Genomic DNA, 23035 nt, shown 5'->3' with positions numbered 1-23035 from the left:
GGAGTTGAGCAGGGCACATGGCTAGAGGGAGAGGATGTTGTGAAGGGAAACACGTAGAGAGGAATGAGAGGAAATAGTAGTAGCTACTGCTCATTACCCATAAAGATACCAAGGTTTAAAAAAGATGGATAAGGTGTTGGACCAGGTTATGCTACCGCCCCACCTGAGACTCACTCAGAAATGGTTTCCTATTGTTCATGATGCTTCAGAAAGCTTGCCCAGCCCCAAGCACAGCCTGAGAGGAAGGTTCATCTTTGTCTTCATGGTGGTCTGTGTGCTAAGCCAGCTGAACCCACCACTGCAGCTGCTCCTAGAATCTGATGTCATTATGGGCATGACCGAAAGCCATCTTCTCTTTCACCTCAGTCCTGGAGCCTTCTGCCTCTTGCCAAAGGCTTTGTTTTAGTCACTGTGCTGTGAGGTGCCATGAGCCCCTCTTGGTGTTCACGTACAGGCACTAGTTCCCCGTTTTCTGCAGTGTAGAGAAAAGCTAGCCAGCAGGGCCCCTGGCTTGTTGCTACCTACTGTATGCCCTGGGTGCTGTGACTCACATGGAAGAGGCAGCTGCCATCTCGGGTCTGTGCTTTCACAGTGGCTGTTAGGAGGACCAGCTGGTATGACCCAGAAGTGCAGAGGAATCATGGGTCAAAGTCTGACCAATGGGAGATGAAAGATGATGGCTAAATCCTTCTCTTTTTTTTCCCACAAGTGGACTGTTCTGAGATAGAACAATCCATGCAGTCTCTCTGAAGCTGTCCTGAAAGATTGAGCAATCACCGATGCTGGTTACAAATCTGTGGCCACCTTGGGAATGTACCCCTTTGCATTTGCTCTTCTTCCTGGGCTGCCTCACTCTCTTTTTCCTTCACAATTTTTTGTTTAGGATGACACTTCCCACTAAAGTGACAACATAGACAATTTTGCCTCTGTCTTTGTTTTCCAAGCTAACAGTGGCCTAGGGTAAGTGGAATTCCTAATGCTGCACAACTTGTAAGTGACAGAACTGGGCTTTGAACCCAAACCAACTTCAACTGTGATAGATGAACAGAGACCCAGGCATCTGTAAAGTCAAAGGAAAGAATCTAATGAAAAAACAATGATAGGCCTGTCTGAATTCCTAAACAAGAAATTAATAGAGCAAATCCAGTAAACAAGTACTATATTCTGTAATTTTGCCTGTCTGCATCCAGAGGAAAATTACAACCACTAGGTATTCTGCCTTTCATCTTTCCATCACTGCATGCTGTCTTGCAATTATTGGTGGTCTTGATTTATCCTAGAAGAAGAACGTATCCAATGAAGATAACCAAAATTTGTTTTTAGGTATAATTCACTCTAAGTGCCTTCTAGGGCACTATCTCTAAAATGGGTACAAAACATTGGCTACCTCACAAGAGACTACATTTACATAAGCTCTTTGATTTTAAGATAAAGACTGCAATTTAATCTTGACCACAAAACACCAATTATCACAATTCTTACATCTTTTATTAACCTTATTCTCCTTCTATACAGATTCTTCAAGAACGTTTACATGAGCAATAACAATAGAACACACTCCTGGAACAAAAAATATCATCATCTAACAAAGAGGTATAATTTTTGAGACTTGTATATCTTTGATTTCTTGTACTGTCTTTAGGAGCTTTCAGTTTTTACATAGAATGGTGACATTCCAGTAACAAACAACATCTCTAACATATATTTTCCAGCTCTACCTCATGGATTTAGATCTAATTTTCTCCATTGTGGAAGATGGGCCACACATTACCAAATAAATCTGCTCTGGCATCTCTTTTAGCAAACTGGTGCACCTTCTCCCTGGAGTACAGTTAAACAGATGATACAATAATTTCCTTGGACTCTACCGATCCTCCTAGCTCATCTCCTTGAATTCTCACTCCAGCCTCTACAACATCATTGTTGTGTCATTTATCCTCTTGCATACACCCCTCTCCCTTCTCCTTCATTCCATCAAGGACAACTCATTAGCAAAGATCACAGAGGAGTCTCCTTGTTCACATAAAACCACCATGACCATTAGAGAAAACTAAAAATATTTAAATTATCCCTTCCAGAACTCTTAACCACAAATATCTAGAATCAATAATAAGCCTGGTATTGAAATCTTTCTTTTACTGCAAATATGCACAAATGAGTTACCTTGAAGGTAAAAAATCTTGAACCGAATCCATTTGGAATTTCCAGCTTAGTGATGTCTGGGTTCCACACCATCTGACCATCAGATCTTCAAGAAGCACTAGGAAAGCTGGAAGCAGTCTATTCATAAAACTAGTCAAATGAGGTGCCCAGAGGTATCACTAGGGTAGATTTCATAGCTTCTATCTGCCATTGCTATTGCTGTAAAATTTTATGTGATTGAAATAAAGATTAAGGGTGGATTTGGATCGGAAAAGAAGTCACTTGTCCAAGTCCAAGAAGCCAGCCAAGAGGTGTGTATGGAAGTATAAGTGTCATCCAACTCTGGGCCTTGAGCAAGATGCTGGCAGTGAATACTTCAATGACTGAAAATAGGTCTAAAAGCATCATGTCCCTTTTAGGTTTGTTGAGCCATCTTCTCTCTCTCTCTGCCCATATGTTTATAGCAGACGGTTCCCAAGCCATGAGGCTTGAATAAGATCAGTTACCTCATGACTGGGACAACACTGTTTATAGAGAACCACTTGTCCATTGAAGATCTCTTTTTTCTCATGAAATAATCACTGCCACTCAAGATAATAGAATCAAATGGATTTCAATGTTCAGAAAAGTACTTGACTATTCAGAAATAGATTTTAAGAAAGCCAGTCATTTGGAACAGAAAAAAATAAACATTTCTTGGCCCACTTTTAAAAAAATTTTTAAGTGTCTTTTGTTTGTTTGTTTATTTTTACTTTGACTTCAGTGGTTTCTTGGAATTCATTCAAGCCACTTAAACATGGCCATGTAATTCACATGCCATTCAAAGTGTACAGACCAAAGTACTTCTAGAGAAATTGAAGAAGGAAAGATTATCCATTTGATCACTTTTCTGTTTGAAGGAGAGTCACCATGTAATTTCTACTATGAATCCAGCTTTTGTACGGCGATTGTTACTGAAATTGAGAGGGGATGAAAAAAAATGAAGGAATATTGCCTTTGAGGCAATATTGTGTTGGAAAAAGAATTTATATTTGTTGAGATTTTGGACTGAAGATGGAGCAGAACCTTAGAGTCAAGGAGTCAAGAACTCCCTTTCTCCCAGAGAAAATGTTGTCCTACTGAGGGTCAAGGGGGAAAGAATTATCCCTGCAAAGTCCATCTATCTTCATGGTGGTATAAAGGGAGAGATCTAATGACCTCTCACGATTCCTTTCCCTCAAGTTCATAATTAGGGAAACACCAATATGGTTAAAAGAAAGGACAAAGTGAAAAAAGAAGACTTTTCTTCACTAGTGAATTCTCATGATGCTCAACCTCTTCATGATATTTTTGACCCCTGATTTTTTTCCATATTCAAATGGCTTTATATGGTCCACTTTGGGTGGCAGAATTTAACAAGAATGTTGGCAAGGAAGGATGGATTCAGGATAAAGAAGAAGAAAGCAAACATTTTTTAAAAAAATATGACAAAAACGAAGGTCCTGTTAAGAGTGTCATAGAAGGAATCATTGAGGTTATAAAAAAGAAGCTTAGCTGAGAGAAGACTATATGAGATAGTAATTCTGTGTGGAAGAAAAAAAAAAGACATCTTATGTAACCCCTCAGGACAGAACTAGGGCTAAGATTCAGCATAATGGGAAGAAGATTTTAGTTTATTTTAAGGGAAAAAAAATTAGTTGTCTAACATCTGAACATGCTGCATAAATAGTGAGCTTTTCAACACTGGAAATATTTTAATAGAAACTAGATGACACTTGACAGGGATGTTGCTAAGGGAATGGCTCCTTGGAATAATGATTATACAATATTTCCAACTAAAACATTCCCTAATTACCAATCAGCACTGGTAATTATGATTAAAGTTTTTCAAATAAAGAAACTGGCACCAAATCCACAAATTTACACAGAACTGCCTTTAAAGTGGAATTATTCATTTGTTCATCCATTCACCAAATAATTCTTTGAGCACCTAAAATATGCCTGCATGATTTTAGGAACTGCAGTACAGCAATGGAAAAGCAGATAAGAGCACTGCCTTCTAACAAAGACATCAAAATGCTGAAGAAGCCCAAGTTTGAATTGGGAAAGCTCATGGAACTTCATGGTGAAGGTAGTAGTTCTGGAAAAGCTACTGGGGTTGAGACCGGTGCTAAAGTTGAACGAGCTGATGGATATGAGCCACCAGTCCAAGAATCTGTTTAAAAATCAGACATTTAATGGTGACAAATAAAAAATCATATTTGTGATGTTTAAAAAAAAAGAGAGAACTGCCTTCATGGCACTTGAAATCCTGCAGGGTACTACATAATAAACATTTTTACAAATAACATATAAGATAATTTTAGGCAGTGACAAATTCTGTAAGGAACACAAAAGTAGAGTAATAGAGAAGCACCCCCACACACCTTTTAGCCAGGGTGAGCAGGGAGGTCCTCTCTGGGAAAATGTCATTTGAGCTTAAGACCTGAATGAATAGAAAAAGCTGGTCAAGGGGCGCCTGGGTGGCTCAGTTGGTTAAGCGACTGCCTTAGGCTCAGGTCATGATCCTGGAGTCCCAGGATCGAGTCCCACATTGGGGTCCTTGCTCAGCAGGGAGTCTGCTTCTCCCTCTGACTCTCTTCCCTCTCGTGCTCTCTATCTCTCATTCTCTCTCTCTCAAATAAATAAATAAAATCTTTAAAAAAAAAAAGCTGGTCATGTTAAGATCTGGAGGAAGAAAGATTTAGGCAAGGGAAAGGGCAAATGGAAGGGCTCCTAAGGCAGAAAATATCTATATCCTTAAATAGAGTGAAGCCCAGGTGTCCTTGTGAGATCAGCTCAGAGAGAAAGGCAGGATCCAGATCATGTAAGACTGTGTAGACCATGGTAAGACATTTGGATTCTCTTCCCATTGTAAGGGAAAGCTACCAGAAAACTATAAGCAGGGGAATGATATGGTCTGATTTACTTTTTTAAAATCACGCTGGCTATTGTGTAGAAAATAGCTGTTGAGTCAAGGGTGAAATCAGGAGGTCTAATTAGGAATCTAACGCAATGGTTATGTGAGAACTAATGAGGGCTCAAGGGGTAGCATAATTCAAATAACATGTTGGCTATTCTTTAGACATTTAAATATCCCACCAATCTGAATGCTGTTTAAAATAGAAATGGCTTCATAATGTGCCTGTGTGTATACATATATATGTATATGGACATAATGCCTTGAGGAGTATACACATAGTATTTAAAACTGGGAACAGAAGTTGAATAGAAAGCAATTTCTGATACCCAAGTATGGAGCAAATTGATGGAGAATGTAACTTCAACAACAAAAACAAAAAAAAAAAAACGTAAAAATTTCATTTTATTTGCCTCAAAAACCCTCTCACAGTTTTCTAGGGAAAGTAAAAAAATCCATTGTGTCTAGTCATATAATAAGACCTAAATAGTCATGAAATTGGTGTTTATAACACCTGCTGGGATGGACTTTCTCCTTTAGCTGTGAGAAGAAAACATGGGAACAAACCACAGACTAAATCTAGCCACAGAGCAATTAACATAACAAGTGACAGGCTCCTCTAGGTTTGTTGAACAGGGAAGAAATAAGAAGCCAACTTTCAAGTCTTCATTCTCATTGTTTTGTATTTTACTTTGGGGGAAAATATGCAGTTGTTTGGAAACTGCAGGTGATATGACCCATTCAAACTGTTAAACAAAATTCTAGTGAGTAAATTTAAAGATCTAATTGGCTTTATACAATGATTCATGAGTTGAGCAGCATCCTATCTAGCAAACAGAAAAGAGGTCTAAGGAGCTGTACAAAATGGAAGACTTTTATAGGCAGAAGGGGGTGGGACAAGGAAGTTACTAGCAGAGAGTGGATTACTTCAGGCAAGGTCACCTTCCTTTGGGGGATGGGAGTCTATCAGGTGAATTACCTCACTAGAGTTGACCAGGAAATTCCAGACTGACTGGTTAAGATTACATTCCTGGGAAAGGCTGAAACTGCAATTAGGTTACATTAAGTCTCGGTTTGGTGACGCGGGCTAAGCACAAGTGACTCCATTTTAGACCTGTTGTTTGTTTGTTTGTTTGTTTGTTTCTTTCTTTCTTTCTTTCTTTCCTTCTTTCTCTTTCTCTTTCTTTTTTAATAGAACGAAGATTTAAACAATGGTTTTATATGCAGATGGATAATCCATCAATCACTTGGCCGTAGGTGGAAAATCTTTGCTTAAGTCATCAACACTCCCAAGTGTAATCCTACCTGTGTTAAGCAGGGGGAATTCTGTTTTTCTACTGTGATTTGATATTGAGAAATAACATGAGCAGATAAGCTTTATAACAGCACTAAGAATCCTTGTTATTTCTAGCAAATGAGAACCACTAGACTCAACAAGCTGAGCTCTGCCTCATGGTCAGTGTGTGTGATGACCAAGGTTACGTGGCAGAACCTGGATCACTCAGAGAAAGCTGAGTTAGAAAGCAGAGTAGTTGAGACCGTGGGGAAAGGCTGTGGGGGCGGGGAGGTTGGAACCAATGAGATAAAGAGACTAGCCAGCTCCCAAATTTTCAAAATTACTGCTTTACTATATTTTTCAATTCATTTCAGTGTGACAGATAACTCAGGAGAGTTGCCTTTCCTGCAGACTGCTTACACGCATCACACCCAGAGTGGTCCTGACCCCTAGGTCTTGAAAATTCCTTCCCTCTTGTTCCATTGTTGAAACTTTAAGGAGGACTATTACCATTTAATGTCTACTGAGTGGTTTCAGCTTGGAAGCTATTCAAAATACCCCTCCCTTCCTACTCTTCCTTCCTACCCTTGTGGCACCACAGCTTCAGTGTGGCCCCACCCACTCTCTTCCAGTTCACATTTCTCACTTTCTTCCAAAAAAACAGTGGGGAATGTCAGTCAATATAAAGATAGTAGTATAGCCACGTGAGAGGAAAGCTCCTGCACTTAGGGATCTTCAACCTTCTTATGGCTAATCCCTATGTGATTATTATGCAGTGTTGGGAAAGAGATTTGTCACAAGAGTAAACCTCTGTGTGTATATACACATGCCTATGTGTGTGCATGTGTAGACATGTCTGATGCACGTATGTTCTAAAACAAGTGTTGGGATGAAATAGCCACAAACTGGCAATGGCTATCAACATATTCATTGCTTAAACTGGATTTATCATCCAACTCAATTATGAACAATAATCACAGGATAGTAATATACTATACTGGTGAAGAGTATAGTCTGGATTTGTACCTCACTTCACTACTAACCAGCTATGTGACCATGAGTAAGCTACTTAAACTGTGCCACAATTTTCTCATTTGGGGTGACAATATTACTTATAAGATTTTCATAAAGATGAAATGAGCTAATACAAGAAATTGCTATGTAAGTTTTGCTATCATTGTCATCATGGTTGTCACTGTCATTAAGTTATGACTTTCCAAAATCAAGAAATAAGCTACAAAATAGTATCTCAGTAATAGCTATTGTTATAAGGGAGAAATACTCATCCTCACAGATTTCTCTTCAATCAATTCACTTAGAAACCATTAATTCTGTCAATGTGTTTTGAATGCTTGCTATGCACTAAGACTGTTTACATACCAGGTGCTAGAGACCATCATAAGCAAGACAGACAAGGTCTCCCGTTTCATGTTGCTTATATTCTTGAGGGCTGGGCACTGTGTGTGGTTCATGTATGCCAAGAACTGTTGCAAAGAAGTTTCAGATAAGATTCAGTTTTAATGAAAGAAAAAAAAATAGCTTTTTTCTGTCCCTAGGCAAGAGATTAATGTGTTAATGTCTTCTAGAATTTTATCCTGATGTCATTCCTATGTAAATAGATCACATCTGTTTTATAAGCTACCAGAAGACTTTATATTATTGATTTTCCTCAAATTGTTCTGCCTTCTTCACAAGGTGCCTGATCAGGAGAAAGCAATATTAGACCCCTTCACCTTAGAAAGTAATATGTTTGACTATGAAAGATAAGAAAATGTGAACAGTGTGCATGTGAGCCTCAAAAAATTCATCAGCAGCTTTCTTAGTCCTTTCAGGCTGCTATAACAGAATACCATAGACTGGGTAACTTAAAAACAATAGAAATTTGCTTCTCGCTCTTCCAGAAGCTGGGAAGTCCAATATCAAGGCACCAGCAGATTTGGTGTTTGGTGAGGACCCACACCCTGGTTTATAGACAACTATCTTGTCACTGTGTCCTCACTTGGCAAAAGGTTCCTGGGAGTTCTCTGAGGTTTCTTTTATAAGGGCATTAATCCCATTCATGAGGGCTCCTCCTTCATGATCCAATCAACTCCCAAAGGTCCCACCTCCTAATACCTTCATTTTGGGGGTTAAGATATGAAATGCGAACTTGGGGAGTGGAGGAAACAAACATTCAGTCTATAACAGCAGGTATCAAAGAGAAGGAAAAGTCAAATCAAGCTCCATTATAATTTGACTCTGAGAAATCTCAGCTAAAACTACACATGGAGAAGGCTGACTTTGCACGAAAGATCTAACACCCAAAGACCTAACATTGAAGCTCAGAGTAGGTTTAGGACACTTAACTGAAGTCCAGTGGTTTGGATTCTAATCATGTGCAATCTGTCGGTAAGTCTTCAAATCTCACAGGACCTTAGCTTCCACTTTTGTAAGATGGAATAAGAATACCTACCTTGTTTTTCTCATAGGTAAGAAATAAGATAGCTTTTCTGGAATATAGAGCCTAAATAATGGTCTTGATGCTGGGGCATGGACCATGCTGTAGAGCTGACCTGAAGAGAACTGTATCAGTCAGAATTCAACCCAAGAAGCAAAACCAGTAGGAACTTGTTCCAAGGGATTGACCTTGTACTGTTGTGGGAGCTGGATAAACAGTCTCTGTAAGGCTGTTGTCTCCACATGTGATGTGGAGCTTGACATCCACAAGACAGGCAGTCCGGAAGGAAGATAGCTGTAAAGTATAGGATATCAAGGGTAGGCTAGAAGCCAGAGGCACAAGCTGAAGTCCCTCAAGGGTAGATAAATCCTATGCCTGACCTTGGTGATGGACAGAAGCTGGACACTTCTGAGAGCTAACCAAACACACACTTGGCGCAGGAGTCAGAGAAACAGAAGCAGGGTCCAGGGGAAGTAGAGCAGTTGCAAGCCAGGCCCAGTTGCTGTTCAACACCAGTCATCAAGTGACTCAGCAGATGAGCAACAACATACATGAGCTACAAGATGGCTGCTGCTTCCTGGCAGTCCTCCAAATCCCCCAAGAATTTTCCTTGTGGTTCCTTTGTGACCAGAAACATACAAGAAAGTGTATTCTTGGAAATGTAGTTCAGCCTAGCCAAGTTCACACGCTAAAAAACCATCACAAATCCCTTGATTATGATTGGGAACTTGACATAGCAATTTTTACATTCTTATCCATACAAATGTCACTGCATTCTAAAGCCCTGGTACTGCAGTGGCTAAGAGCAAGAATTTGAGAGACTTCCTTGACACAAGTTCAAATCCAAGGTCTACCATTTTCTCGTTTTGGGATGTTAAGCAAACAAATTATTTAACTCCTGGAGCCTCAGTTTCTTCATCTGTAAAAATTGGGATTATAATACCTGCCTCATCAGTCTGATCAAAGGTTAAGAGAGGTGATGCACAAAATGCTAGAAAAGTGCCTATTATGTAGGCAGTGCTTAGTAAGTGGTAACTGTTACTCTAATGACACTCACCATTGGCTCTTCAGAGCCAACTACATTAGAATCAAATGCCTGAAGAGATTCTCAGAGATCTCCTACCTCTGCTCAGTCAAGGTGCATGCTTAAGGGACGTGCAAAGGAAGTGTTTAAAGGACATTCTTGAGGCAAATAAGAATGGAACCAATTTGTACTTCAAATCATAGAGGCTATTTTCATATTTTCCCAGCTGCCAGAGATATTTGCTGAAAGAACATTGGTATTTTGAAGCATTATGCTTCCAAGTTATCTTGCATAGTGTGTTTATATGAAAAAGCATTTAATAAGCAAGCTGTATTATGTTAGACAATATAAGCTAAGAAGCAGAGTTACAAGTATGGACTCAAAACTCTGGGGACAAACTGCCTGGGTTCAAATCCTGGCTCCAGCATTTACTTTGCTTAGGCAAGTTATGTAAACTCTAATCTCATGTTCTACATCTGTAAGATGGAAATAATGTTAGCATCTACGAGCTAGCAGTTACTGTGAGAATTAATGGCTTATGACATATAAAATGTCTAGAATAGTATGCAGGATACTCATCAGGTAAATGCTTGCCATCATCATCATTGTCATCACCCACAGACCTCATCTTCTTTCAGTCGGGAATCAGAACCTGTTAATTCAGATCCAGCCATACCTGACAGGAAGCACAGAAGCAAGCAAAGAAAACTTGACTTGTACCCAAGGACTAGCACTCAACTCTAACGTCTGTATTCCTACTTATTATAATCTACCTGCTCGTTTTGCCTAGACAAAAGGACTTGATTCTTTACCTGCCCAGACCTGGAGAATCAATTAGGTCTTCATTTTTAGCTGGATTTCAAGACCTTCTTCCTGGCCAGCTGTAGCCTGCTCCCACTCATACTCCAGAGTAATAGCCCATTAGAAAAGACTTCCATGACACCCTTGTGCCTAAAGAGAATTCGTGAAATAGTTTTCTATTACTTGTCTTAACAAGTCAAAATAATGGACTGTTTCACAATCTCATTGTCCTAAAGAGAATGCAATCTTTAAGGTCTTTGCTTACCCATTGGAAAGCATCAGATGATTGAAAACTGAGCCCTACTGCTCTATAAAAACCATAGCTTTTCTCAAATGTTTGCTTTTCCACACTTGCACCTGCACTTCGCCATAATAATAAAGCCTAAAGAAGTTTAAATAGAGATGTGTCTAATTCAGAACACAGACGCTTAAGGAAAGATTTCTGTTTTTAAAAGAGATTCTTATAAATGATTTAGCAAATCTGAACATATAACCTGTCCAAAGTGCTAGCACACTTTGCTTCAAGCAGCCAATTTTGCAGGCAAAGCTGTGGTTTTCTTGTTCCTTCTGTGAGCTGTGGCTGCCATTCCCTCATGGCCCAGCCCTCAGTGATGCACAAACCAGGGATGTATTTCTCATTTGTGCATAAAAGTGGTTTCCTTGAATTATGAGCCCCAAAGTTCCAAGATGCTTACAGTCTGGGTGGCCACACAGGTATAAGTGCATAAAAGTCTGTTCTTAGCATGGCTCAAGGAGTGAAAGTATTCACTTCAAACAACTCATCTCTCTGGGAACATGCTACACAGCACTCCATCAGGGAGAGGAATATTTGTGGTCATATGTACTACAGCAATGGCACAAGGAGACACACACCAGGAGAAGTTAGAAAACCAAAGAGCAAAATAAATCCAACTCTTTATAGGATAGGGTCCTTTAGCTCCCCTCCCCACCACCCTCCTCTGAAACATTTTAGCTCCTTGGAATTCAATAGAAATGCCAAAAGGGAGGTTGTGTCTATGAACCCAACCATAAGCCCAACAGTAGCAGTAGTTAAAATCTGGACTTTTAGAAAGAATAAAAAAATAAAGTTATAAAGTTGTTTTTTTTGGGTTTTTTTTTTTTTTTTTTTTGGAAAAGAGCCTCTGAACTTCTGGTTCCTTGCATAAAATAAAGATTCCTTAGAGGTGGAAAGTCTCATCCTTTTCAGACTTGGAGAAGGAAGGCTCCCACTGGCTATGCGTGGTTGCTGGAGTGGCATGTATCCCTCACGGGGATATAAGCTGAGAAGCTTGGAGGACAGCAAGTCAGCACAGCCCATAGTAGGCCCCAGGCTTTCCCCAGAGATTGATGACCACTACCACCAGGTGAGTCACCTCTGCTCTACCATAACAAAGAAAAAGGATAAAGAGTAGAGGAATTTGGCCCCTGGAATTAATGCAAGTTCTTCAAATTCAGGAGATCCATTTTCTCTTTTGAGTAAGTCTTGGGCCCTGAGAAACTTGTTCTTCTAAAAGTCAGGAGGACCCTTAAAAAGTTATAACTATCTTCCTGGAAAAGTTAACTCCAATTGGAAGTACCCAGTTTCCTACCACAGTATGTCTTACGCTCCACTTTCCTCCTATTTTCCTCCTATGTCTTACACTCTTTCGTCCCTATGTACCTCCTATGTATCCGACCATCACTGATTATAAGGTACATATTTGCCTATTAAAACAAAACTGCCAAGCTGAGCAATATCATGATAAGTCATTATGAACACATGAATTTGACTCTGTTTGGTTATATGTATACTTGACTAAAATTGTCTACAGATGTATTTTTCACTGTAGAATAGATACACCCTTAAAGAGTGGCTAGGAAATCTTTGAAAATAGAAATGTATCTTCTGAGTGCTGGGGAAGCTCATTATTTCCAAGAACCCTGAGATTAATTATTTAGTAGAGAAACAATGTGTATTTATGGAGGGCCTCATGGGTAAAGGATATGAAAGAAATATAAGACATGTTCTCTGCCCTCAATCAAATTCCAACTCAGGGAATTGTTTCAAGAATTCAGATTTTTATTTATTGAATTTTCTTAAAATGAGGCCACCTGTGCAATATACAGCATCCAAGAAGTTCCAGTCTCACCTTATGCCAGGGAAGCAGCCTATGATAAGACCCTGTGGTCAGATAATGCTCCTTTCTCATAGCTGGGACAGTCCTGAAGTTTGGATATCTTGGGCCATCCAATTTGCAAAGGTAATAGTCTAGGTTGAGAAGCTACTCCTCCTCCATCCACTACCTCCCCATGCCATAACTGTCTTTTGTTCACACATCAGTTGGACACACACACACACACACACACACACACTACATACTCACACAGTTTTCATTGTCTTGGGGCTACCAAATGAGTTCAGCATCATCAGTCCATTCTCCAGGTGTTCATTGACTTTACTCTTCCTCCATCCTTCCCCCAATCAGAGGAGAATCAGGGGCAAGATGGGAGTGCTCTCTGATATCACCATGTAAGTAGACTTAATCCACCTACATCTCAATCCTACCTTATCCTGAACAAAATGGGAACAAACCTACCTCAGTGCAGCTAAGATTCATCACTCTGTTGGTTCACTTATAGATGAACATATGCCAAGATGGTTGAGAGGATCCTGAGGGTCTCCTCACCCTGGTTTAAGTAGCAAAGGACTATTGGTGGTTCAATGGCAGTAAGGGAACCCAGCTTTTGGAACCCAGGTAAATTGGAGCCCCATAGGTACCTCACTCTATGAGCAAGCAGTTAAATGTTTCCAGGGCAATATGTCTAGTTCTTGATGGTTGCAGCATTTGGCCACCTTCTTCTCTACATGCTTTCTTCTCAGCTTCTGTGACACCACACTCTCCTGGTTTTTGTCTGTGTCTCTACTCATGACAACAGCAACAACAGAGACAACAATAGTTGTTATAAATTATAACAATAACTTACACTTGTTGAGTGCTTCCTCTGTACCAAACATAGCACTAAGTGTATTCCCATGTGTTATCTCAAGTCCTAAGCCCTGACTTCTCACTTTATTCTCCCTCCTCATTTCCCCAATGGACTTAGGAAACATCTGTGAATTAATCATTCCCAAATTGCTATCTCTAGCCCAGACCTCTATTTTACATTCCAGACCCACTATCTAACCGCCTTGTTGGCAACTCTTCTTGAATATTTCTCAGGCATCTCAATGTGAAATTTTCATCTCTCCTCATATAGCAGCCACTTCGGCAATGTTCCCCCAACTCAATAAATGGCACTATAACAACCAGAATATAAGGGTTATTCTGACACTTTCCATCCCTCAACTCTTATACCCAATCCATCACCAACCTTGTCGATACAACTGTCCCCATGATGTATACCAAACCTGCCACTTCCCCCCGCCCTTTCCACAGCCACCTCTCTCACATGGACCAATGCCATCACCTCATAACCAGACTTCCTACTTCAATTCTTGCCCAATGCCAACCTATTCTGCACAAAGCAGTCAGAATAATCTTTTCAAAATAAAATTTCAAAATGCTTCCTGTGGCTCACATGGCACTTAGGATAAAATTGAGAATCATGTGGCCTCTGCCCACTGCTGCAGCCTCACCTCTCACCGTCTCCCTCTCCCACACTCTGCTTCAGCCACCATTATTCATTTCCCCAAATACTCAAAGACTATCTCTACTTCAGAACTCTCTCATAGGTTGCTCTCTTTGCTGTCTTGGTATTGATCTCCCTTCCTAGACTATGTTCTTTGTAAGTGTCCAATAGCTCAACACTGTATCCACAGAGCCAGCAAAATGCCTGGCATATAAGTGTTTGGTAAATATTTGCTGAATACATACACAAAAATACTCAACACATATCTTTTGAAGGTCTGTTATGTGTCAAATATAGAGATACACATGTAGATATATTCACAGGTAAGATTCTGCGCCCAATTCCAGTGGGTAGGGTTATCCCCCAACACCAAGCAATTCTCCGACACCAGCTAGGTGTCCTGCAATTCAACTCAATTCTTCAAGAGGAATTGTTCTATTAATAGGTATAATTTGGTGTGTTCCATGGAGAAGGTGAGTTTGGTATCTTCCTAGGTCACCATCTTGGACTGGAACCAAATCCAATTCAGCTCAATTCTGACACTGTCTACCCAGAGATAGCATCAGACTGCATAGGTCAAGGGCTCAGTCCCACGAGAATGCCCCCACTTCAGATGTCAATCACAAGTCCAAGTTGTCACATGTGCTCCTGACCCACTGGCCATAGGTTGTAGATTCTAATAACCCCTTTTGGGTTTAATTAATTTGCTAGAGCAGCTCACAGAACTCAGAGAAACATTCTACTTACTAGATTATTGGTTTATTATAAAAGGATATAATTCAGGAATAGCCAGATGGAAGAGACGCATAGAGCAAGGTATGTGGGAAGGGGTATGGACCATACTCCCTGAATTTCCACATGTTCACCAACCTGGAAGCTCTCCAAGCCCATCCTTTTGGGGTTTTATGGAGGCTTCATTACATAGTTGTGATTAAAAATCATTGGCCATTGACAATTGAGTCAATTTCCAGCCCCTCTCCCTTCCCTGGAAGTCAGAGGGTGGAACTAAAAGTCCCAACCCTCTAATCATATAGTTGGGTCTCCTGGCAACCAGTCCCCATCCTTAGGTTACCTAGGACACCTTTGTCACTTTCATCATTTAGGAAATTGGTGGTTTTAAGAGCTCTGTGAAAAGAATGGGGATGAAGACCAAATATATATTTCTTATTCCAAACAATTGGCTATTTGAACAATCCCCTATTGCTGGATATGTAGGATGTTTATCATTTCCCACTAATTTTGCCATAAACATCCTTGAACACATACATTTTCGCACTTTTCTATTTCTGAAGATTCATTCTCTAGAAATGAAATTGTGGGCCAAGGGATCTGCACAATTTAATGGCTCATATACGTTGTCAATGTGCCTTCCGAAAATGTTGAACCAACGTAACTCAACGATTTCTGACTAGTCCTTTAAACACCGCATGCGAAATGTGTTAGTAGGTCCACTTTTCCACTGCATCAGAGTTATTGGGATGGCGCCATCTTTTTCTCATGGCGTCTTCCCCGGTGTCCCTTCACTAACTACCCCTCCAGGTATTTGATGATCTAAAGATGTGACCTTTGTAACTGCATATTTTACTTCATTTTCCCACTTGGCACCGCTTTTCTCCTGCGTCAGAGATGTTGGTGAAGGATGTATTCGCTAGGATAGGCTAGGTTATGCTACTGAAAATCTAAACGGCTTACATACGAAAATTTTTTTCCTGCTCACACAGTCCATTTTAGGTTTTGAAGGCTCTTTATCACAAATTTTCTTCCCATGGTGGTTCAGGGTCACCTGCTTCTATCAGGTGGCTCCGCCAGATCCACATGTGGTCTCCTTGGTTGAAGGAAGGGAAGAAAAGAGAGCTGAAGGGTTAAGTAAGAGCTGTAACTCCCTCAGCCAGGAACTGACATACATCATTTCACTCAAAGCGCATTGACCAGAATGAGTCACATAGCCCCACCCAAAAATTTTGGTGAACATTCAATTATTAATTAAATTTTTAACTTCACTATGGAATAATATCCATAGACATTTTATATTAATAATTATAGTAATTGATATTAATAGATATATGATATGTATTGATACAGATAGATAAATAGATACTGATAAATAATTTCTTTCATACCCATTAAATTCTATGTCTGTCACAAAACATAGGTAAATACACTTTTATAAATAACAAAGGCCTCTCTCAATGGGCCTGGATATTGTCAGCAAATCAGCAGCCTTGCCCTGACTTTGGTCTTCTTGGTAAAGTGGTATAAAAATATAAAAGTAAAACTGTAAGTGTATAACCTTCCTGTGCTTCGTACAGACAGACATGTGCCACTTCACGCCACATGCTGAAATGGCCGTTGCCAGATGATGTGTTTTTTAAGTGGACACAACTTGGCACTGGACTTTTCCGCCTCTCCTGTTTCTAATCATCCATTGCCTGGGCATGTCAGGGTCAGGCTTAAAGACTTGCTAGAACTGGATTCAAGATTTACGAGAACGAGATGTAACCAGGCCTCTCCCAGAGGTTTGGGAAGAACAGCTGGAGTCCGGCCCTTTGCATCATGACAAGTACTATTAAAAACTAAAGCAGTGCTTTTTTTTTTTTTTTTTTTAAGATGAGTATAGAAAAGCAAAAAGCAATCCAAAGGAATATCAAAGGGATCCTCATAAGAGGCACCTTTAAAGCAAAAGATTGTAATAGTTCCGTCTCTTTACCTCACTCCCATTTCAAACTCTTTGTAAACACGAGGCAAAAATTATTAGGTTTGACTGTGGATTTTCCCCCTTGACCCATTCCTGAATGGAGTTGAATCATTCCCACTCAAAGCAGTGAGGGGCTGTTTTGTTCTCCAGGCCCCACCCTGTGCTGATGTAATGCACCCTGGCTGTGTTTTTCTGATGAGTGTGCTTCGCAGGGTCCTCGCCAGGAGAAGGGAAAGCTGTTGCCCAGCACTCCTGGAATGGCAGGGAGACAGGAGGCCTAAGAGCACAGATGTCTGCAGTGGAAAGGACTGACAGCTCATGCTGAGTATTGGAAAGTTCACCTTGTCCCTCCTCCTCTTAACCCCCAAGACTGCCCCCTGCCCTCCTCATCCCCTCCAAGATCATCCATCCCGGAGAGTTCATAACTCACACCAGAGAGCTCTTGTCTCTTGAAACTGGTTGCTGCAGCCCAGCTCCACGCCGCGCAGCAGTGACTATGAAGTCTCCAGCCTAAGTGTGTCTGCAGGCTCCCTGAGCCTGGCTTCTCCCCTGGAGGAAGAAGCAGCCGCTCTGCGGCCTGAAACACATACCCCAGAAGCACCTACCAGTCTTCCCAAGGGGCAAACCCGTTGTTGTCTTATTCGAGGGACCGGTTTTATAAACTAAGTGACGTACTTGTAATGTTGAATTTGTATTTGTGATCATGTCAGGAAGACCAGGACCGAGAGCAAGTTTTAAAAAAATTTTTTTAAAGATGTTATTTATTTATTTGAGAGAGAGAGAGCACATGAGAGTGGGGAGGGTCAGAGGAAGAAGCAGACTCCCTGCCGAGCAGGGAGCCCGATGTGGGACTCGATCCAGGGACTCCAGGATCATGACCTGAGCCAAAGGCAGTCGATCAACCAACGGAGCCACCCAGGCGCCCCGAGAGCAAGTTTTAATAAAATAAAAACAGAAGCATTCTCTTTATTCAACTCCAACACCACCACCGTCCCACCCCATTCCCTCCTCCCTCCCTCCCTCCAATTCCCCTCACTCCCTATTCACCTCTGTAATGCCTTTACTTTTCCTATTGGCTTTCACTGTTCCCTGCTGTCTGAGAATTATTTTAATTTATAGAATTAAATACACAGGTTTGTTTTTTTTTTTTAATGTGGCAGTGATGTATACAGATAAACATTTTGCATGCAATTTCTTCAACTCTCCAGGATACCTCATAAAAATTATAAACAAAGTTAGTTTTTAAAGTAAGTTTACAGTCTTTCATATGAAAGCAACTTTAGTGAGAAACCTTTACTAAAGATGACATATTCCTAGTGGATTGGTGGGGGGGGGGGCATGCAATCCTTGCCTGTAAAGAAAATTAAGTAAATCTACATTGATGCAAACCATTTATTTCAATTTAAGTGTATCCTGATCTATTCAAAAATTTCAACTTGCTGTCTGTTTGATAGTTGACTTTTCTGTTATTCCCCTTGGAAATGGGAGCAAAGAATAGGGGAAGCAGCTTCTTTCTTTGAAGGAGGACAGTAACTGTGTGTATTATGCAAAACAAAGAGAAACCCATTTTCCGGTTCTTTCTCATCATGAGGGGAGAGCATGTTAGTGAAGCATCAAGAAGTCTGCACAAATGATTAAAATTATAAAAGAACACAGTTGATCTAATACCATTTCTTTTTCAGTGGTGAGAATTTTGTCATGGCAACTTTAAAATCTTGATAATAAATATTAGCTTAACAAAATGTCTCCTGAAAAATCCTCTAGTATTTTTGGCTGAAAACATTCTCACCTCACCAGCCCCCAGTATTAAAATGTACCTTATTACTAAATAAGTGAAGAAGAAAAAAAAAAAAAAAACTTACTTGAAGTTACTGGTCTAAAATTAAAGAAAATTTAAAAATGGAGTCTATCCTTTATAAAATTTTGCATTAGGATCTTGCCTCCTCCTACCCCTTTGGGGACACCTTAGTGGGTATCTTCTAGCCTGATGGCCTTCCCTGCAGGGCTCTGCCTCTGGCTGTCTCCAAGAATGTAGAGATGACTGTGGTACCCCAGGTTTTGGTTAGCTTCGATATTTGGATGCTTCCATACAGCATGGCTAATGCCATTGGCAGAATCTGAAAGGTGAAAAAGTCAAGTTTTTCTCCGGGACAGGATTGTGGAGAAAACAGCAGAGCCCCTCCGGGTAAGATATTCCAACTCCAGGTGACCAACTGCCCAGCCCAGAGCCAATAACAGGATACGGGGCCACCTACGCCTTTCTGCTTCTTATTCTGTTCCCCCTCTCTTCACCGCCCTCATTCCCTTCCTCTGACTTTGCTCCCCTGAGCCCTCTCTTTTCCCTCTCTTATTTTCTCTCCCTCCTTTTGTCCCTTATGTCTGCAAGTGTCAGCCATTGGCAAGACTTACTCCACTGGTGACCCCCCAAATATGCACCTTCTGCTTCCTAAAGTAACAGGTTTCACAAAGCTAAGTATCTTCATCAGTCAAATATTTACCGAGGTTCTACTGCATACCATGCCAGGTATTTGCTATGGAAAGATGATCCAGCCTTTAGAGCACCTAGGTCTGGTTGGGGAGATAGTCACACATGATTATAGATTCTCAGATTCAGTGGGATAGGGAGAATGGCAAGGATGGCACATCAGCCAAGGTTTGGTCAGGAAACAAGCCACTCTCTCTCTATTAAAAGATTTAATATAAAAGCAGGGGACCACAGGCCTGCTAGAAGAGCTGGGAGAGCAGATACCAGGAAAGCTGCTCCTAAAGGTCAAAGATTGATGGTAAAGATGAAACTGGGCCCAAGAACATGAGGAAGGAACCAGAGCCCTCCAGGAAGTCTACAGAGAAGTGTGTGAAGCCCACACAACCACAAAGCAGGAGCTCAGAGAGAGCTCTGAGAAGCTGCACCCCCACCCCCCGCGACCAACACTCGGCTGAGAACACTGACCTCCACTTCACCTCCACCCCTGAATCTCACAGAATGTCCTTGCAGCTCTACAGGGAAAGTGATTCTAGTAAATAGAGTTCTCAGCCTTAGACAAGAGTGGTGGTGGTGGTGGAGCCCAGCTGACTACAGAAAATCCACCACAAGGAGGGAAAGGGTGCTATGGGAGAAAGGCCACCTAACCCAGGTGAGAGTGGAAGAGGAAGGAGGCTGAAAGGCTGGGTCTTCAAGAATGAGTCAGCCAAGCCAAGGCAGGAAAGGAGGCCATGCCAGGCAGAAGGCACAGCACGAGCAAAACCACGGAGGGGAGCTAAGCAAAGATATAAAAGGAATGAATTAATGTTAATGGTAGCAATTTTCTTCTCCAGTTTTTTGTTTCGAATCAAAAAATAAAATGATCTTTTTTTTTTTTTTTCTTTTAAACAGAGCTCATCACGAGAATCCAAGTATACTAGGGCGCCTGGTGACTCAGTCAGTTAAGCGACCGGCTCTTGGTTTCAGCTCAGGTCATGATCTCAGGGTCATGAGCCTGAGCCCTGCCTTAGCTCCCTCAGCATGGAGTCTGCTTGAGATTCTCTCTCCCTCCCCTCTCCCTCTGACCCTCCCTCCTGGACATACGTGTGTGCTCTCTCTCTCTCAAATAAATAAATAAATAAATAAATAAAATCTTTTTAAAAAAGAGACAGAATCCAAGTATAAATCAAGTGAGCTTGCTTAAGACTTACCCAGCAGGTGACAATAAAACGAAATGGTTAAGAATGGGTGCTCCAGAATCAAACTGAGAACACGAACACAGTTCCACCATTTACTAGCTGTGGAATTTCAGGCAACTTCTCTGAACCTCTATTTTTTTGTTTGCAAAAATGTCAAAAACCATTATACCTTTTTTTGAGGTAATTGTGAGCTATAATTGACCTGTTCCATAAAAGCACTAAAAAATGTTAGCCATTATCATTCTTACAGTTCTGACACCATTGGTGGGGAGGGGGGATCTTAGCCTCTTACAGTTTCTTATTTTTTTAATCATATATTCATGCTTCATATGAATATATGAACATGAATGCGTACGTGGATATTTCATATGCTCATAATTGATCTCCAGTTAAAGTTCAAAAGCACAAGGAATGCTGATGTTGAAATTATAATAGTAATGAGGAGCATAAAAATAATAATTTTGCAAACACCTCAATATCATCTTCATCACAAAGTCTGTTCATTTCATCACAATCTTTATAGTATATGTGAAGAAATCTCTGGTACTTCAACAACCGAAGTTACAAAAAAATTTTAGTGACAATTATTATTCTGATTTAGCTTTCATTTACTAGCAATAAAGACTACCCATATTTGAAATGTATTATTTGTGCAAAAGCAACTTGCAAATAGCAGCCTCCCGGATTTAGGTTTAGAGAAAGAAAACAGGAAATTCACAAAATCAAAGCAGCTAAGCACCAAAAGCACCAAAAGCAAGAATTAACAAACATCAGATAGTAAAAGAATTAAAGCACCAAAAGCAAGAATTACAAACATCAGATAGTAAAAGAATTTTTGTCTATTTTTCATGCCATTAAATAAATGTCAACATACATTTTCCTGTGTATGTGTCCTCATGTCCAAATTCAGTGTATTAATCTTATATCATGCTTTTTACTGCATAATCTATTGAAAGAAAATTAAATCATATTCATCACTTGTGAAATGAGGAACAGGCAAAAATGGGTCTATCTATTATGATTATTATTGACAGTGGATTCAAAATAAAATTAATAATGAAATAATCTAAAATAATATTTCCTCTACACAAAATAGCTTTTTAAAAATTATTTAGCACACACACTATAAAATCATAAAAATAGAACTCCAAGGAAGATTAAGAGTTTATATAATTTTAAAAGGGGAAATAAGTCAGAAAAGATTAGGAAATCCTGCTGTGGGCAATGAGGGGTTTTATGCAAAGGATGGAAGGATGGACTAAAGGAGAATAAGTTAGGAGGTTCTTAGAGGAATCCATGTGAAGAGGGGTGAAGAAGTGATAACAGGACTGGCCTGGAGAAGAGAGATTTGAAACAATTCTAGGAGGAAAACTGGCAGGATCTGTGATAGAGCGAAGAGGTAGAATTCCTCAATGAGACAGAGGGAGAGAGAGAAGTCATAGGTGGCTTCCAATCACTACTTGGCCAATAGGGATGATGGTGCCACCCACTTAAGTGGTGAGTCATCAAGGAGAAACCATTAGGAGAGAATACAATGAGCTCAGTTTTAGCCAACCAAGGATGCCAGATCTTTAAAAATTGCTTGTTAAGCATGTATTCCCTTTTCTTCCATCTCTTTTCCTTTCTTCTACCCAACTTAGCCTCTTTTCCTTTATTCTGAAGCTAGTGACCTACAGTAACTCAGAATATACCCTGAAAGGCTCTGGATAGTGGAGAGAAGTAAGGTATATTTTATATAATATAACAGCTAAAGGCTGTTCTCAACCTGTAAACACTGCCTTAGCTGTGATCAGAAGAAAGAAAGCGGAGAATTATGTTTCTTGCTTCAGGGTTTTGGAAGGTGCTATGCTTTTTGAAAAGAACTCCCTTCCCAACCTCATCCGCCTGGCCAATTTCTATTCTTCGTACAGCTATCCCTTGAAATGTCACCACCTCTTAGAAGCCTCCCCTGACCTTCTTGGTTGAATTCGGTGCCCCTTGCATCTGCCTTATGGATGCATTTAGGCTGTTTCAATCACTGATGTTCTCGAATGTCTAACTCATCAGACAGGGACTCTCTTGACTGTGGCTTTGGTTGGGTTTGTCTCGGAATTCCTCGTGGCCAGCAAGCACATGGCAGAGACTTGATATATAATTGAAAAGGGAAGAAACATAAGAAGAATGGGAAGAAGTCATGGAGAGAAAGGAAACGAAAGGAGAAGAAGGGGAAGGTAAGAGAAAGAAGAGAGGAAACAGAAAGGGGGGTGAGAGGAAGATGAAGGTATTTTGAAACTCCCACAACCCAATCAATTCAAGGAATATTTCCGGGAAGAATACTCATTGACGTGAATGAGATTTATCTGCCTAAATGTCTTCTATGTCAGTGACGCTGTGAAGTTAAGGACTTATGATCTACCAAGGCTTGCAATCTGATGAAAAAGGAAGATTTGAACCAATGTGAATTAAATAACTTT

The sequence above is a fragment of the Callorhinus ursinus genome, unplaced genomic scaffold, assembly GCF_003265705.2.
Source record: "Callorhinus ursinus isolate GAN/ISIS: 27379988/994484 unplaced genomic scaffold, GSC_fseal_2.0 scaffold8, whole genome shotgun sequence".
NCBI classification, from domain to species: domain Eukaryota; kingdom Metazoa; phylum Chordata; class Mammalia; order Carnivora; family Otariidae; genus Callorhinus; species Callorhinus ursinus.
The sequence above is the reverse complement of the archived record's forward strand: the minus strand, read 5'-3'. Positions refer to the sequence as shown.